Genomic DNA, 9,523 nt, shown 5'->3' on the forward strand with positions numbered 1-9,523 from the left:
TTATCAACTATGCTTCTGCAATATTCTAAATCCTTTGCTGCCATTCCAAGAATGTTTACAACATTTTCCTAAGAAATAGAATCCATTTCACCAAACCACTTTTCTTGCTCATTCATAAGAAGCACTTCTCGTTTGTTAAAATTACATCATGAGATTGCAAGTATTCTGTAACATTCAAGCTCCAATTTGAATTCTAGTTCTCTTGCTATTTCTACCACATCTGCAATTACTTTCTCCACTGAAATCTTGCATTCCTCCAAGTCATCCATGAGGGTTGAATTCACTTCCTCCAAAATCCTGTTCAAGCTAATGTTTTGCCCTCCTGTCATGAATCATGAATGTTTTTAATGGCATCTAGAATGGTAAATATTTTCCAGAAGGTTTTCAATTTTCTTTGCCCAGGTTCTTCAGATGAGTCACCATGGTAGCCATAGACTTATGAAATGTATTTCCTGAACCATAAAAGAACATCAAAATTACTCTATGATCCATGGGAAACAGAATGCATGTTGTGTTAGCAGGCATGGAAACAACAATAATCTCTTTCAGCCTCTGTGTAGCTCTTGGTTGATTAGGTGCCTTGTCGACAGGCAGTTCTAATTTCAAAAAACTGTTTTGCTTTTGCTGAGCAGTCAGTCGTAACAGTGGGCTTAAAATATTCAGTAAACCGTTATTTAAGGAGATGTGCTGATATCTAGGCTTTCTTGCTTTATTTATAGAACACCTGCAGAGTAGATATAGCTTAAATCTTAAGGACCCTAGGATTGTTGGAATGGTAAATGAGCCTCATGTGTTATAATATAGCTAGCCAGGGAGGGGAAAGATTTCTTTTTAAAAGCTACTGAAAGAAATCACAGATAACACAAATGAGAAAACAAGTACGGGGGCAGCAAAAGGTAACAGATGTCAACTATAAGATCTCAGCAAGAACTCAGAAAATGGAGAAAAGTACAAGATGGCAGATGGGAGGCAGTGTTAGCATGCCTCTCCCACTTGGAGATTAGTGTGTAGGGATTGACATTGTGAATTTCTTTTCAAGAACCAATGCAGAGACTTAACAGAAATACGAAAAAATTTCACATACACTTTGAAGAAGTCACAGGCACAACCCTCCTCCATGAAACAAGAAAAAAACATCACATTCCCAGATTCTGAGGGGACAGAGTGCACTCCAGAGCACACATCCCCACTGGGAATCTGGAAATTCAGGCCACAAGAGAAGGCTTTAATGCTATGCAGAGTGGGAATGGATTTAGGGAGCCAATGAAACACACAAACAGAAGCAGCAGCAGGAAGTGCCTTGCAGGCATTCCCAGTCTTCAGTGTGAACTCAGGGAAGCCATTCCTGACTACCTGTCACAGGAGCCCTTGGCGAAGTCAGCTAATGAGCTCAGAGAGGGGTCACAGGGTAAAAGAAGCTCCCAACTGAATTTTGTGATACAATCTCAAGTGGGGACACGTGCCCTTGAGCAGAACCCACAGGGGAGAGCTGGAAGTGCATTGCAGACATGAGTGCAGAAGCCGGGTATCCAGCCTTGTGGGCAGACCGGGGGGGATGTGGCCTGAAAGCCATGGTTATTATCTCTGTGGGGAAGCTGATGACCTGGGGCTGGTCTGAGTTTTGTGCACAGACTGTCCGGATATAAATCTGGCACTGTTAGCAGAGCATTACAGGAATGACAGGAATGAAAACTGCCTTGCCAACTCCATGGGTGCTGGGTGAGGCTCACTGTGCGGGGGGCGTACAGCAAGCTATTCAATCTTAAGTACAAGGCATTTGAGGTCAGGGCATGGAAAAATACTGAGGCACTGTGTGTATGTTATTTGTGCTGAGAATGAAACTCCTTGGCCTTGAAAACAGGACAGGGAGTGGTGTGTGTGGTGTGATAAGGAATGCTGAAAATGGCCTCCTGAGAATGAGGTTTGAGGGCTTTTACAAGGCCACAGATGTCTCATGACGTGACCTCATAAAGCCATCTAGTGCAGGTTTGTGGTTTAACAAGCCCTTTCAATAAGTACTTGGCGGATGGATGCTGGAGTGGACCTTCTTAGAAAAGCTGCCCCCGCCACCGCCCCCCACCACGCCGCTCAGCTACAATTGTCTGAGAACTCACTGTAAGCTGTAAGCAGCCCACTACTTCCCACTCCCTTTGCAGCAGAGGCAGTTAAGCTCTCCTCTGGAACATTACACCAGCAGCCTGAGAACCAACCCTTCACCCTCACAGGGGCCGCGGCCTGCCTCATCCAAGGAGACTCAGAGTGCAGACCTACCTAACCCTGAACTCATTGGTGGTACCCCTCCACCCACCCTGGTAGCTTAACGGAAAGATACACTTTTAGGAGCTTCATAGCCCACCCCACCCCATCCCTCATTGCCTGAGATACCACTTTCCCTGGGCAACTTAGGGCAAGCTCAAATCCCACTGTTACCACCACAGCTGGTGCTCTTTTGCAAGTGCCACCCCCTAGCTGGAGACCAACCAACACAGTCCACACGGCACCTCTAGGAAGAATAAATGGAACTGTTCCCAGGAAGGAGAAAACACCTGCATGACCTCAGCTATTATCACTGTGCACCACACCCAGGCCAACCAGAGGTCTTGAGTGGGTCCACATGACAAGTTCACTGCTCGCATAACCAGCATTCAAGAAGCCAGCACACTAAGCCTACCTACAGCCAGGGAATCTCAGAGTCTATGTCACTCCCCTGCCACCTCCATCAGAGCTGGTGCTGGTATCCACTGCAGGGAGACTTGCGCTGAGAGGAAGCCTGGGCTGGATGGCTGGAGGATGAAGAACTGCATGGAGGAGACGGAGGCACCCCAACAGATGCCCCATGGATATCTTGAAGCAGAGCTGCCTCACTGCCCTGCACACACATGAGAGCCCAGCCATGAACAGAAGGACTGGGCTACCTTCAGGCTGAGCCCAGGCCAATTTTCCAAACTTGGAATATGAGTTAAATAAATGGCTTTGTATTAAGCCTTTATGTTAAGAGGGTTTGTTTTCTATCCCGAAGTATTCACATAATCCTGATCTCCTCTGCATACAAACAAGACAAACAACGCAATAAAAAGGAGTCAGAGTTAACAAGCACTTCACAAAGATAAAACTCTAAGAGAATAAATATAAGAAGTATATACCATGTGAGTATATATGGAAAAGAAAGAAATTAACAATGACTTGGAGACTAAAGAACACCTAATTAAATTCCTTGTTTTAGAAAATGAAGAAAAAGACATGTCCCTGGCAGACGGATACAAAGTCAATTGTCAACTCAATGCTGAAACCCAAATCTCTTGTTTTGGTCCCATCCTAATTCTCTCCACCCATGCTGCCTCTCCTGTGATAGAGTGGAAAACCCTTATGATGAACATAAAGCATTTGTGCATAGAATACACCAGGGAAATGAAATTGGCCCAAGGGTGTCCTGAGAGCCTTACGAGAAGCACACACGTGAACAACACTGTGCAGGAGCCCTGAGGCCCACAGCCCCGCTCCTCACCTTCATGTTCTCTCTGATCCGCTGCTCATTGTGGCTCTTGGCCAGGACCACAACCCCATGCTGCAGCTGATAGCGCAGGGCAGTCAGGGCTGGGGTTCGCTTGTGCTTTTTTGCCAAGGCACAAAGGATTGGGTCCTCCAAGAGAACCAGGGAGTTTGGGTCCACCCTGGAAGGAAAGGCAGAAATGCTGAGGCCCTGAAGCTGGGGATACAGTTTGTTAGGCGGCTCCCTACACAGAGTAAGACATCCACTCTGCACCAGAGCTGCTCAAGCGAGTCTCCTGAAAAGCAGCAGCATTACCTGGCATCTCGTCAGAAATGCAAATTCTCTCCTCTCCCCAAGACAGCTGAGATTAACTACAAAAGACTGCGCATGCTTTGGTTAAACATTTTTCATCAAAATAGTATTTTAGATAAACTTTCTGTTGCTCTTAGTACCATCGTTAGTTTCACTGGGATCCCAGAGCACTATGGGCAACCAGAACAATGTCTTCTGACTTGCAGAAATCCAGCAGTTTTCTCTGGTTGAGGTAAGTATGACATTCCACCGGTAGATGACCAAGATAGAAAAGCATTGGATAATATGAAACAGTTATGTTAATATTAAAAGGACTAAAGTTAAAAGAAGCTGAATAAATGATGTGTAACATTAAACGTGAACCGTCAAGTAATAACATTTTTCATAAAAATAAATTTATATCCCTGTCTCCTAAAAGCATCAGCCCTTTCTGAGCACAAACAACTCTATGAACCTGATCCTGCTTTCTAAATAACTTTGACTACTACAAGGAGACCTGAGATCAGGTAAAATTCTTTGAGTCTTGGGCATCAAATTGTGCCAGAGAAAAAGAATCTGTCAAAGAGACATGAGGGCAGGTCTGAAAGACAAAAGCACTAGATTCATAGGAATGTCACTGGTGACATTTAGGCATCAAAATAAAAAGTCTATCTACTATATAGATGTGAGAATTTAAAACATAGTAAAATTAATTAAAAATCATTTTTAAAAATCCATGAGTTCACAGTAATGAGTGAGAAAATTAGAGAAAGACCAAAGTATGTGCCTACTCTGGTGGTGGTTGTTGCATTAAGTACATTCTCAGGACACTGCTAATTAAAGGGAAGTCGTTAAATTTTTACTCTGGCCTAGAGAAATACCTGTTCTTATTTTTACTTAGTGATTTTTTCTTTTCTTTTTTTTTTTTTGAGAGGAGTCTTACTCTGTCACTCAGGTTGGAATGCAGTGACTCAATCTCGGCTCGCAGCAACCTCAGCCTCCCGGGATCAAGCAATTCTCCTGCCCCAGCCTCCTAAGTAGCTGGGATTACAGGCACCTGCCACCACACCTGTCTAATTTTTGTGTTTTTAATAGAGATAGGATTTCACCACGTTGGCCAGGCTGGTCTCAAACTCCTGCCCCAAGTGATCCACCCACCTTGGCCTCCCAAAGTGTTGCGATTACAGGTGTGAGCCACTGCGCCCAGTCAATAATTTTTTTATAGTAAAATGTTAGGTAAGAATATTTAAAGAATATTTAAACAAGTGGTTAAAATTGAAAATGATTTTTTAAAACCCTAAGGAAATAACAAATACAATAAGAAAACAGAAGTAGTTCAAACTCACTGATGTATACTCAATCCTATGTGAAAATTTGACATGGGAATGAGACTTCTTGTTGAGAATTATCACCCAGCAGATTGGTAGTTATTGTTAAAGGGAAAACGTGTTAAAATGAACAGATCCGACCACGCTTACTAGCTTAACCAAGTGATCAAAACTAGCATGACCACTAGTGCGGCAATCTGTCACTTCATGCAGTCTAGTGTGATGCAATTTGAAAAACACAGCATGTGAAAGACACTTTCTTGCCCAAAAGGCTTAACCTGATGTACTAAAACATTCAAATCTAACTTCTAATTTACAGAAGCTGTTTCAGCAACTTGAAAAAACAAGCTAAACATTATCCAAATAAGACAATCTGAAAATAAGACAGCTGAATTATGGTTAAAACAAACAAACAAGAGTTATAAAAAATACTTTGATTAAACAATGAGAAATCTGAATATGGACTGGGTATTAAATGACATGAGGGCATTATAGTTAATTTTCTAAGATATAATAATAACACTCTAACTAGAATATCTTTCTGTTACATGTTTGTGAGCTCTGTAGGAATAAATCATCTTTACAGTTTAGATTCAAAAGGTTCTGAAAATACTACATGCATTTATGCAGATGTATCCTATACATACCTATATATTTGGGAATGTGGCTAAAGGTCAACAATTTGAATATAAATCGTAACGTGCATGTCCCACATTATTTATTTCAAAGTTCCTTAAGGTTTTAAAATTGCCATAATAAAAACCTGCAGAACTACTGAGAGGTGACAATGTGCTAGCAGCCCTCACTCTCAGCACCTCCTGGGCCTCGATGTCCATTCTGGCGGCGCTTGAGGAACCCTTCAGCCCGCCACTGCACTGTGGGAGCCTCTCTCCGGGCTGACCGAGGCCGGAGCCAGCTCCCTCCGCTTGCGGGGAGGTGCGGAGGGAGAAGCGCGGGCGGAACCGGGGCTGCGCGCGTCGCTCACAGTTCAGCGCGAGTTCCGGCGGGCGCTGGCGCGGCGGGCCTCGCACTCGGAGCGGCTGCCGGCCCAGGGCAGTGAGGGGCTTAGCAACCGCACCAGCAGCTGCGGTGGGTGCGCTGAGCTCCCCAGCAGTGCCGGCCTGCCGGCGCTGCGCTCGAGTTCTCGCAGGACCTCAGCTGCTTCCCTGCGGGGCACGGATCGTGGATCGTGGACCTGCAGCCCGCCATGTCCGAACTCCCACCCTACGGTAGGCTCCCGCGCGGTCAGAACCTCCCAGACCAGCACTGCCCCCTGCTCCGCTGCACTCGGTCCCATCAACCGCCCAGGGGCTGAAGAGTGCGGGTGCATGGCGCCAGACTGGCAGGCAGCTCCACCCACGGCCCTACTCCAGGACCTGCTGGGTGAAGCCAGCTGGGCTCCTGAGTTTAGTGGGGACTTGGAGAACTTTTATGTCTAGCTAAGGGATCGTAAATGCACCAATCAGCGCTCTATGTCTAGCTCAGGGATTGTAAAGGCACCAATCAGCACTCTGTCAAAACGGGCCAATCAGCTGTCTGTAAAATGGACCAATCAGCTCTTTGTAAAATGGACCAATCAGCTCTCTGTAATATGGACCAATCAGCAGGATGTGGGTGGGGCCATATAAGGAAATAAAAGCAGGCTGCCCCAGCTAGTGGAAATCAGGTAGGATCCCTTGTTAGAGTGGGAGAGGTTTGTTCCTGTGTTATAAATCTTGCTAAGTTCACTGGGAGGGGTTGAAGCTTCAGTCTGAAACCAGTCAAACCAGGAACCCACCAGGAAGAATGAATAATTCCAGACATGCTGTCTTTAAGGGGTGTAACACTCACGTGAAGGTCTGCAGCCTCCTTCCTGTCAGTGAGACCACGAACCCCCCACAAGGAAGAAGCTCCAGGCACATCTGAACGTCTGAAAGAACAAACTCCGGGCACACCATCTTTAAGAAGTGAAACACTGACTTCGAGGGTCTGCAGTTTCATTCTTGAAGTCAGCAAGAACAGGAACACCAATTCTGGGCAAACTACTAACATTAAAACCACATGAATTTTAGTGGTTTAATTGCAATATCTTGGAGCTGTGTGTGTTATACCAAATTCACAACTTTTATACTCTAGTTCAATCATAGACCTTTACTATTTGACTCTTAACGTTGTAAAAAATGAGTTTGAACAAAAATGGGTAAGTTATTGGGAAAGGTGCAGTGACCTTAATGCTGAACAGCATGTAATATTTAGGGAAGTCAGTTTGATGAAGGAGGCCTGGAATTGTCAGAACGCAGAAGAAAGGTAGACTTAACCCTAAACTGTGAAACAACCATGCATAGAATAGATGTGTTTAAACAGTTGATTACATGACAGACTCCAAAGAAGAGCAGCAGACTAAGAGTGGGGGCAGTCATAAGTCAGTTTGATGTTCTGCTGAACCTTCCTCAGTGTTAATTTCCTCCACTCTGAACAGGCATCTCCAAAAACATTTTTCTTTCTATCATAGATGGCTTTCATTGTCTGCAGCTAATTTTTAGTGTTGCTATGCCCTTGATTAAGAAATGTGAAAGTAGAGATACCAAGAGGCACTGAGATGTCCAAACCCCATATAAACCCCTACTACCTCTCTTCTCTTATTCTCAGTTTCTCCTAATGTACTGCTTATTTCATATTTTTATGGCTTTATATCTATGCAGAGTCCCTCCAAATCACCTTCACACATCCACTCTCTGGTCATCTTTCATAGCTTAGGGTTAAGTCCACGTTTCCCTGATTCTGACAATCCTTGGCCTCCTTGATCAAATTGACCATCCCTGAATGTTACACAATTCAGTATTAAAGTTGTTCTGCTTTTTCACTAAGACTTTTCCAAGCAGGGTACAAATAAGAGCCCTCCGTGTCCTTCTAGACTGATGCTTTGCTTTTGGGAATCTTCTGTTTCAGAAAGGTAAGTGGGACTGAAAAAATGAACACAAAGCAGTAGTACAGAAAAATGAGCAGGGATAAGAGAAAGGAGAGGAGGCTGACAGCATTCACCTGGTTGCAGAGGGGCTTGTACTTGAGGCCTGGCTTGTTGAGGATCATCTCAAGCTGCCTTCAGTTGAAGTTGGACACCCCGATGGACCTGGTCAATCCTGAAACTACACTTCTCCATGGCCTGGGGAGAAAAGGATAGTGAAAAATTATTTGTGGAATTGGCTGCAGATCAAGATAAATACAAGGTAGAACTGTAAAAGCAACAACTCTCAGGATATGACAAACTACCTAGCAGTGATTGTCAAGAAGAAAAAAATTAAAACACATAATTGGGGAATAAGATAGAACAAGAGTAAGAATTTCTGTTTACTCCTTAGGAAACTGAAGGGATTAATGCACAACAAAGGAAAGGGGTCCCTGTCATCTTTCTTCCCCAATTCTTATCCGCCCCTGTCACCTGTTGAATTCCTGTGATGGGTTTTATTCCCCACAACTCAGTAAAGCCATGTTTCAAAGCTCCTAAATTTCTGGATGAGTGGTGCATTTCCCATTCCCACACATGAAAGACGGAGACCAGATGTCTCCTATCTCATCTTTTGTATTTATGTCCTCACCTCGTAGCACTCACATCCCACGTGGCACAGAGATCCAGTGTGTCAAATAGTACCTCTCCATTTTCATCTTTTGGGATCAGCTCCTCACCTGACTGAAGTAGAAACAGCTTAGTGATGTCACAAATCAAGTTCTCCACACATAGCCATGCTCCCAGATACATTTAAGGACACTAATCCTCCATGAGGTAGGTGAAGCAATGCCCCAGAGAGTGATACGTACAAAGTGTTACATATGAAGGTATAAGGGATGTCTTCAGGAGACGGGCTTCCTCTAATCTTTTACAACTATTGTATGTATAAATAAATGCCATCTTTCTGGTTCCTAATAGTGTCATCATTGACTTACATTACTTTCTTCTGCTCCTATAATTTTCTCTGTGGCAGTTCCTCTCTTCAACCGTAAAAGACCTTGATATCCAGGAATAATGGGTTGTACTTTTGACCCAGGTGCCACTATCATAGTTCTTTATCTCCCTGATGATGTGCTATTCCATGGACAGGACCATGAACCAATATGGTCAATGGAGGTGCGTTTCAAGGCTAGTTTGGAAGTTGGGAGATCCACAGGAACTCTCTTATGGTAATGACCATGAGCCTGAAAGTGTTCCAAGCCATAATTGTCACCAATGGAAAAGGATGGAACAAATATTTTTTTAAAAAAACGTTTTCTAATGAAGCACAGAGAAGGATGGAGAAAGCATATATTTTTAGAGATTTTATTAAATTTTTTTTTTTTTTTAGTTTTTTTTTTTCTTTTTTGTATATTTTCTTTTTTTTTCTTTTTATTATACTTTAAGTTCTAGGGTACACGTGCATAACGTGCAGGTTTGTTACATATA

General features: G+C 43.7%; 1 pseudogene; it reads right to left on the minus strand.

Annotated features, from left to right (window-relative positions):
• Nucleotides 1-3,439: 3,439 nt before the first annotated feature.
• The window catches only part of LOC108532994 (aldo-keto reductase family 1 member C1 homolog), a 10,801-nt pseudogene continuing 4,717 nt past the window's right edge, over nt 3,440-9,523 (minus strand).

This window comes from Rhinopithecus bieti, unplaced genomic scaffold (assembly GCF_001698545.2).
Source record: "Rhinopithecus bieti isolate Rb0 unplaced genomic scaffold, ASM169854v2 scaffold_11241, whole genome shotgun sequence".
Classification (NCBI taxonomy): Eukaryota; Metazoa; Chordata; class Mammalia; order Primates; family Cercopithecidae; genus Rhinopithecus; species Rhinopithecus bieti.